We start from the raw sequence: 9,532 nt of genomic DNA, 5'->3' as shown, positions 1-9,532 counted from the left end.
AAGTGAAGGAGGCTGGGATACACAAGTTGGAGGCTGTTGAATCGGGTTTAAAGAGGAGCCAGCAACATAAAGCCAGGCAGGGGAGGAAGAGAGGCAAGGGAAGGGGGGTATTTTGACCTTCCAGAACGGATCAGATTGAACTCCGATCCGGATGTGAACTTTTTCACATTTGCACGTTCAGAAACATCCATTCAGTGACTTACACACTTACCATGCATATATGATCTCTCTCTCTCTCTCTCTCTCTCTCTCTCTCTCTCTCTCTGTGAGTGTTTATATATATATATATATATATATATATATATATATATATATATATATATATATATATATTGTTACGGAACACAGAAAGATAACGTACACTTTAAGTGAGAATACTAAGAGTCACTACTCTCCCGTAAATTTCCAGGTTCAAAACAAGAGTTAGTTTTTTTTTTTTTTTTTTTTAATGCGAGGAAGAAGGAACCAAAGGCCATGAGCCCGCAGTAACAGTTCCCTCCAAGAGAAAAACAAAATACAATAGAGAGCCAAATTCAAGATCCGATCATTTTGAGATGCCTGGACACACTGCGTTTGAAAGACTGGAGATCATAGGCAGGAGGAAATACAGACAGAGGGAGACAGTTCCAGAGCTGACCTGTTGCATGAATGAAAGACTGGGAGTAACGGTTAACTCTTACATTAGAGAGTTGGACAGAAAAAGGGATGAGAGTTTGCTGCCAGACGGGTGCTACGCGCCCGTCGTAGAGGTGAAGGAATGCAAGCAGACAGTTCAGAGAAGCAGTGACCATTAAAGTAGCGATAGAAAAGAGATAAAGATGCAACAGTGCGGCGAAGAGACAGAGGTTGAAGGGAGTCAGTAAGAGGAGGAGAGTTAATGAGACGAAAAGCCTTTGACTCCACCCTATTGAGAAGAGCTGTATGTGGGGAGCCTCCCCACACATGAGAGTTGTACTCCACACAGTTAAAGTTTAATGCTCAAACTAACAACAAAACATTCAGGACTCATAAGGATAATGTAATGGCAAAAACAGGTTAAATATATGGTTAACTGCAATAGCCTCTATTAACACGAAATTAGCAAGAGTAAATTTATCTAAGTCAGCCCTGATAAAATGAGATACACCAGGTAATACTCAGTGAATGCCAGATAAATTATTACAGATACAAACTATTATCAAAAATGATTGACATAAAACCTAACATTAATCAAAAACCTCACTAGGCCTAAGAATTAACCTTATGCTACACAGTACAAGAAAAAATGCAATAACACTTATACTCAAATTACACACAGCTGCTAGATGTTTGGAGATTTCTTGAGCACTCACAATAATAATATCTGTACAGGGAGGACAGAGATGTGAACAAAATGAGGAGCAGATCTAAGTGGCAATGATGCAGAGACTGAGCTCATTATATAGGGGCCAGGAGAGCTTGATACAACTTGTGAGAAGGACAGCGCAAATGAAGCCATGGGGACAAAGAGCTGAAAATCCCGCTCTGAATAACAGAGAGAACGACTTACTCTACTATAACGGTAGAAGGGGGGGACTGAGGCAGAACACGCTCGTGATCAAACATGCAGCAACTGTGCGTTAAAATTACACAAAGGATGATGAAATCATAGGCTATGTAACACCTCCCCACAAAGAAAAAGAAATTTACAAAGGAAATTTCTTATTACTCTAAAACAATCTGTATATGGCATTACAGAACATGCAAAAGTCTTTCCTAATGTTACAAAACATGAGATCTCCCTAGCACGTTCAGTCATAGGTACTTGCCAGTATCCCTTTAACAAATCAAACTTACTTATGTACCTAGCCTTTCCGATCTTGTCTATGCAATCTTCCACACGAGGGAGAGGGTAAGTGTCTGTTTTGGTTATCTGATTAACACGTCTGTAGTCAATGCAAAGCCGCTGTGACCCACCTGGCTTAGGGACCAGAGTGACAGGAGAACTCCACTCGCTCTGACAGGGCTCAATCATCTTGTGGTCCAACAGGTAGCCAAGCTCCTTCTGGATGAGAGGAACTTTCACTGGGTTCACACGGTAAGGAGGCAATTTAATTGGCTTTGCGTCTCCAACATCGACATCATGCATCAACACAGTGGTTCTTCCTGGAGTAGCACGGAACACTTGTGGGTACTCCTGCAGTAATGCCGAAAACTCCTGCCTTTCCTTGGGAGGTAGATGAGAAAGCTTAGTCTGGAGATCATTCATGATATCAGGATTCTTCCCCAAACTATCACTCAGGCTCATGCTGCATGGGAGAACTTCACTTGTAGACTCGGGTGGAACAGCTACAGTGCAGACTGGATTATTTTCGTCCCGCCTGTGATATAACTTTAGCATGTTGATGTGACATAGTTGCTTGCTCTTTCTACGATCTGGTGTGGCGATGACATAGTTGACATCACTGAGTTTCTTCTCCACGAAATAAAGACCACTAAACTTGGCTTGAAGAGGTTGCCCATGAACTGGTAGCAGAATCAAAACCTGATCTCCTGGCTGAAAGTGGCGTAACCTGGACTTCTTATCATACCAAGTCTTCATCTTCTCCTGAGCAGCTCCTAAATTCTCTCTCGCCAGCTGTAAAGCAATGGACAGCCGTTCTTTGAACTTCATCACATACTCCAGCAGGTTGACGTCATCTTCCTCCGACAGCCAGCATTCCTTGAGTAACTTAAGGGGTTCTCTTACTTCATGGCCAAACAGTAGTTCAAAAGGTGAGAAGCCCAGTGATTCATTTGGAGATTCTCTTGTGGCAAACATAACGAATGGAAGACCTTTATCCCAGTGTTTCTGATGTTCCAAACAGTATTTCTTGAGCATCGATTTGAGTGTTTGATGATATCTCTCCAACGCTCCTTGGGTCTGGGGATGGTAAGCTGAAGACGTGATCTGGGTGATGCCCAACTCTTTCAGAGACTGCTTGAAAACATTTGACATGAAATTACTTCCCCGGTCTGACTGTACCTCCTTGGGCAGACCAAACTTTGTGAAGAACCCTAGCATTTCCTTAACCACGTTCTTTGCTGAGATGTTTCTAAGAGGAATGGCTTCAGGATAACGAGTAGCCATATCAATCATGGTCAACACATAAGAAAATCCTGAAGAAGTCTTAGGAAGAGGGCCCACAATATCCACCAACACACGGGTGAAAGACGCCTCGAAAGGAGGAATGGGAACTAGAGGTGCAACCTTTTCGGTCTGATTACACTTCCCCACAACTTGACAGGTGTGACAAGACTTACAATACCAGGAAACATCCCTGAAGATACCTGGCCAGTAGAAGTGTTTCAAAATGCGTGCCACAGTCTTCCTCACTCCAAGGTGTCCTGCCAAACTGGAATCATGAGCCACTCTAATGATATCCTGCCTACAAACACGAGGGATGACAACTTGATGTACAACCTCCCATTCACAGTCGGCTGATGCTGTTGGGGGTCTCCACTTCCTCATAAGTACTCCTGACTTTATATAATAACAAGTAGAAGCACCGGCTGACTCTTCTTCACTGTAAGCAGAGTTAGCTAGACCTTTCAACTCAGGGTCAGCAACCTGCAACTCAACCAACTCTTGACGAGACAAATTATCAACACTACGGGGTACTGCCTCATCTGGTGAGTGGTCCAAATTAGCAAGAAAAGTGTCAGCTAGGATAACATCATCATCATCATTATCCTCTAAATCACCAGTAACTTTAGACTTAGCCATAGTGACAGCACATGCAGGGAACACATCAGGGACATCACAATCCTGGGACACAGCCACTGGCTCACTAGACAACTGAGGAGCTGGACACACTTGACTTCCACCAATATCATTTCCAAGTAAGAAAGTTACACCTGACATTGGGAGTGTCTCAACCAACCCAATCATAACGGAACCATTAACAAAACCAGACTCTAAATTCACTCTGCACAGAGGGACAGAGAAGTAATTATTCCCTACACCTTGTAAGATTACAGTTTGATCAGAGGAATTAACATTAGAGCCTAGAACACTGGTCAGCATAAGGGATTGGCAAGCACCTGTATCACGATATATTTGAACTGATTTCCTGTCATTACTGTCCAGAGGTCTGACAAAACCATCAGACAGGAAATTAGCACATGAACTCTTGAGAGTGTCACCCACGTTACTGCTCAAAAGAGGAGCTCCATCATGAGAATTTAAGTTACCCCTCAAAGCAGGTTCAGTTAACTTAGTTAAAGAATTCTGGGAACTCTCAAGAGTGGACACTAGACCAATTGACTGAATATTTAAAGACTCCTTTTTCTTCACATCACGCTGTCTCCTGAAACATCTCTCCGTAGTATGACCAAGCTTACTACAATAAGTACATTTACTTTTCTGAAATCTAGAGGTGAAGCTGGTATTTACTTCCTGAGAAACATCATCCTTATTCTCTTTCCTGTTACCTGTACTCTGAGTAGAGGCAACGTACTTACTCTCAGCTTTCCCTTTTTCTTTAGAATATCTCTTGTGAGTGAGAACATATTCATCAGCTAAAACTGCAGCATCAGACAAATTATCTATTCTTCTCTCATCAAGATACAGGCTTACATCTTTACTAATACACCTTTTGAAGTCCTCCAGCAAAATCATCTGCTTAAATTTGTCAAAATCAGAATCCACATTCATAGAATTTAACCACTGCTCTAACAAATCTTCTTTGATTTTTGCATACTCAACATGGGATTGCTTATCTTGCTTGTAAGTTGTCCTAAATTTTACTCTATAGGCTTCAGGAACAAGCTCATAGGCCTTAAGAATCAAGCTCTTAACTACATCATAATTATCAGACTGATCCTGAGGCAAAGATGCATAAGTTACTTGAGCTTTACCGGTGAGAACAGTTTGAAGGAATACTGGCCAATACTTGTTGGGCCAATTAAAACCTGTAGCTACCCTCTCAAACAACTGAAAATACTTTGTTAAATCAGATTCATTAAAAGGATGGACAAGTTTAACATTTTTAGCCACATCAAAATCATCAGAGCAAGATGATCCAGTTCCACCTTGTTTCATGCGATACTCATGGTCTGCCTGAATCCTGGCAAGTTCAACTTGTGCCTCAGCCTCCTTAGAACGGGCCTGAAATTCAGCCTCCTTAACACGAGACTCCACCTCCTTAGCCTTAGCCTCCTGCAGAGCTAGCTGTAACTTAGCTAAATCAATCTGCGTTTGCTCATTTGGAGGAGTTACATTAAACAAGCTTTCATTAATCATGTCAACAATTTGATCTTTAGAATGATGAGAGCGAACAGCAATTCCCAATTGTTGAGCAACAAGCTTAAGTTCATTCTTTGTTCTGTTTTCTACATCACACACTGTTTGCACATTTGACAAAAAATCTTTGGCTTCATCAAGTGTAGTAATAGTAGACATCATGAATAAGTAACAGTCACAAAATATCGAGCAATATCCTTATGATAATATCCTGAATATCCTGATAAGAGGTCGCCAAATTTATGTTACGGAACAGAGAAAGATAACGTACACTAAGTGAGAATACTAAGAGTCACTACTGTCCCGTAAATTTCCAGGTTCAAAACAAAAGAGTTAGGTAAAATTACAAGTTAAAGTTTAATGCTCAAACTAACAACAAAACATTCAGGACTCATAAGGATAATGTAATGGCAAAAACAGGTTAAATATATGGTTAACTGCAATAGCCTCTATTAACACGAAATTAGCAAGAGTAAATTTATCTAAGTCAGCCCTGATAAAATGAGATACACCAGGTAATACTCAGTGAATGCCAGATAAATTATTACAGATACAAACTATTATCAAAAATGACTTACATAAAACCTAACATCAATCAAAAAACCTCACTAGGCCCAAGAATTAACCTTATGCTACACAGTACAAGAAAAAATGCAATAACACTTATACTCAAATTACACACAGCTGCTAGATGTTTGGAGATTTCTTGAGCACTCACAATAATAATATCTGTACAGGGGAGGACAGAGATGTGAACAAAATGAGGAGCAGATCTAAGTGGCAATGATGCAGAGACTGAGCTCATTATATAGGGGCCAGGAGAGCTTGATACAACTTGTGAGAAGGACGCGCAAATGAAGCCATGGGGACAAAGAGCTGAAAATCCCGCTCTGAATAACAGAGAGAACGACTTACTCTACTATAAAGGTAGAAGGGGGGGACTGAGGCAGAACACGCTCGTGATCAAACATGCAGCAACTGTGCGTTAAAATTACACAAAGGATGATGAAATCATAGGCTATGTAACAATATATATATATATATATATATATATATATAGATATATATATATATATATATATATATATATATATATATATAATACAGATAGATAGATACATAGATATATAGATGGACAGATAGATTGATAGATAGATACATAGATAAACAGATAGATAGATAGATAGATATAAATGAACGGAGAATCTAAATAATGTTTCAGAATTGTTGATATACCAAGGAAGGTGTCTGTGTGTTACTTTTAACTATAATGTGACTGAGCTGAGGCTAATTAGAAAGAGAGTACCACAGTAAAATAGCAGATGAATGTGTTTAACCTCAAAGCCAAACATCAAATTCAGCCATTGTCAACCTTCCACAGCTGAGTATTTTCTAAGGTGTGGAACGAGAACCCAACCTCCGTCCATCTGAAAATATTGATGTTTACACATCACGTTTAATTTACAGTATGATGTTGGGGGAACACATGTAAAGTATACCCGCCTCACTGAGCAGTTACTCGGTAGGTACATTTGTGGGAGGGCAAGGCAGATGTGCTCTTGCCACTTTCTTCACGTCTGAGTATCTTCTTTGTTAGTCATCCGCAAGGAAATGTTATGAAAGAAATCCATTCTTTACTTTTTTTGCCGTTAGTATTACCTGTTTTTGACTTTGTTATGCTGTTACTTCAACCAGTACTAGTGAGGAAATGATGGGTGTGCTGTTGTAATACTGCAGTTAAGCTTTCAGCTCCTTGTGTAATTTTTCACAGGAGCAACAAAGGCAGGGATTCAGTATGGCCACTGTTACAAAGGCAGTTGTTTAAGTCGAACGAGTGAAAACCACGTAGAGATAGCCAAAATAAACTCACGTCACTGGGTTTAAGGGGAAAGAAATGAGGGCATCCTTTAAAATACTGTATCGCACGCCAAGATCAACGAAGCCAGTTGGCAGACGGTGGTGGTGGTGGTGGGTTCACGAGCTGGCGAGCGTGGTGAAGAGAGATGGGGGGCGGAGGGTATTGTGTGTGGGTTCTGGAGCTTGTGTGTGTGTGTGTGTGTGTGTGTTGGCGGGGGCGTTGTGTTGACTAGCATACCAGCCGCTGCCTCAGGTTCACCCATATTATATTATTGTTATTATTATTATTATGATGATGATGATGATGATGATTTTTATTTTTGTGGTAGGTGGGGGCGCTCACCATCCACTCACTCAATGTAGTGCTGCTCTCGGGTGTCTGCCCTGTTCTCTCCTCCATCCTTCTTTCCTTCCATCTTCTATCTTTCCTTCATTCTTTCCTCGTCCATCTGCCTACGGGTGACTTTTCACTCCCTCTTCTGTCTTTCATTCCTTCATTCTTTCTCTTCCTTCTGCCTATGGGTGACTCTACACTGAGTGACAAGCCAAATGGTTTCCTGTACACCAGGAAACCGTTTACTGCGCTGGGTGGTAACTAACCAAATTTTGGCGCCTGGTGGTTTAGTGGGTAATTATTGTGCTCCAGTCGGATTGAGCCGGTGAAGGTTTATATCCAAGGGGTGGTCGGGGTTTATTGCTCACGTAATGCTACTCAGGGATGAGTGAGGTTGGTCACTGTCATCTTAAATGTCAGGACCAATTGCCTAGTCCTGGGCTCCTACGCTCCTCATGGGGCAACGTAGGATTGGATGATGGATGGATGGATTATTTTTACTACTACTACTACTACTACTTATAATTGCTGTTACGTGGGGTTCCTCACCATCCGTTTACTCAATGTAGAGCAGCGGTTCTCAGCCTTTCTTGGGTCGTGCCCCCCTTAACCGTGCTTCACATATTCCACGCCCTCCCCCACCTACCCTTGGTCAACGCATCCCTTCTCCCCCCACCCACTTCTTGCCATCATCTGACTGAAAACTTAGTCCTGAATTATTAGTATTTTTGCCGTACGTTCAGGTGGACATTAATTAGTTGAATACATATTGCATTAGCCTTTGCAATTCACTGTGCCCCTTTTTTGAGGGATTGGTGGGGGGGGGAAGTTGAAGGATGTGTAAATTATGACTGATTTGCTTCCTTGCAGTATAAGACACTAATATCTTTAATAATCTCTCGAAACCACCAGAGAGAGAGAGAGAGAGAGAGAGAGAGAGAGGCGACCAGGCGATGGACGTGTAGGAAACCAATTAACTAATTTCACCGGTACAATGAAAAGTATGTTCTGAAGGCTGAAACAGACGGAATATGGATACTGAATATGTCTGTAGTTCATCCTGAAACACACACACACACACACACACACACACACACACACACACACACACACACACACACACACACACACACACACACACACACACACACACACACACACACACACACCTTGGAAATTGCCCACGCTCCGCAGGTTGAGAACCACTGGTGTAGAGCAGCCTACAGATGACTGCACTGAGTGACAAGCAAAGTGGTTTCTTCTAATCCATGACACCATTTACTGTGTTGGCTGGTAACCTTATAACTAAGTGGACGTCTGGTGGTTTAGTAGGTTAAGGCACTCCAGCCGGATGGGGTCCATTGCTCCCTTCATGCTACTCAGGGTTGAGCGAGGCTGGTCACTCATGTGTTAAATTTAGGGGTAAAGCAGCCTAGCAACGGGCCTCGAACCATCTCGTTGGACAGACAAGGATTGAATGATAGATTATTGACCAAGGTATTAGTAATAACAACAATAATAGTAATAATAATAATATCATTTCATTCATTCATTGCCAGACGCCATGTATCCCACACGGGGTGGCCAAGGGCTTAGAGTTAATTGTTTTACAGGGAGGGGCACTAATCCTCCACCAACCCCACTTGACACGTAGGGATGCCAACAGCATCTGGTGTTCCCAGGCGGTCACCCATCCAAGTACTAACCAGACCCAACGTTGCTTAACTTCGCTGATCGGACGGGAAGCGGTGTACTCAACGTGGTATCTACTACTGCTACTACTGCTACTACTACTATTGCCACCACCACCACCACCACCACCACCTTACTACTGTTACTACTACTACTACCACCACCCTTATTATTATTTATTGTTAAGAGTAGACTTCCTAACTATTTGACCATTCATGCGGTATAACGTTTGCATTATTATTTAAATATATCCTGGCCCTCTTCCAGTATGAATTAACCGAATCTCACTCCTATCATTCGGACCTACTGTGGGGAGGGAGGTTGCTGTCTCCTAGTGTTTACTCATCTCTCTCTCTCTCTCTCTCTCTCTCTCTCTCTCCCCTTATCAGTTCCCCTCCTCCCTCCCA

At 41.9% G+C, this 9,532-nt stretch overlaps 1 pseudogene; it reads right to left on the bottom strand.

Moving 5' to 3' along the window:
• Positions 1–9,090: 9,090 nt before the first annotated feature.
• Positions 9,091–9,210, bottom strand: LOC145393875 (5S ribosomal RNA; annotated as a pseudogene).
• Positions 9,211–9,532: the final 322 nt, after the last annotated feature.

This window comes from Coenobita brevimanus, chromosome 25 (assembly GCF_032717465.1).
Source record: "Coenobita brevimanus isolate Jiangsu-jjx chromosome 25, ASM3271746v2, whole genome shotgun sequence".
Classification (NCBI taxonomy): Eukaryota; Metazoa; Arthropoda; class Malacostraca; order Decapoda; family Coenobitidae; genus Coenobita; species Coenobita brevimanus.
This window is presented reverse-complemented; position numbering and strand designations above follow the sequence as displayed.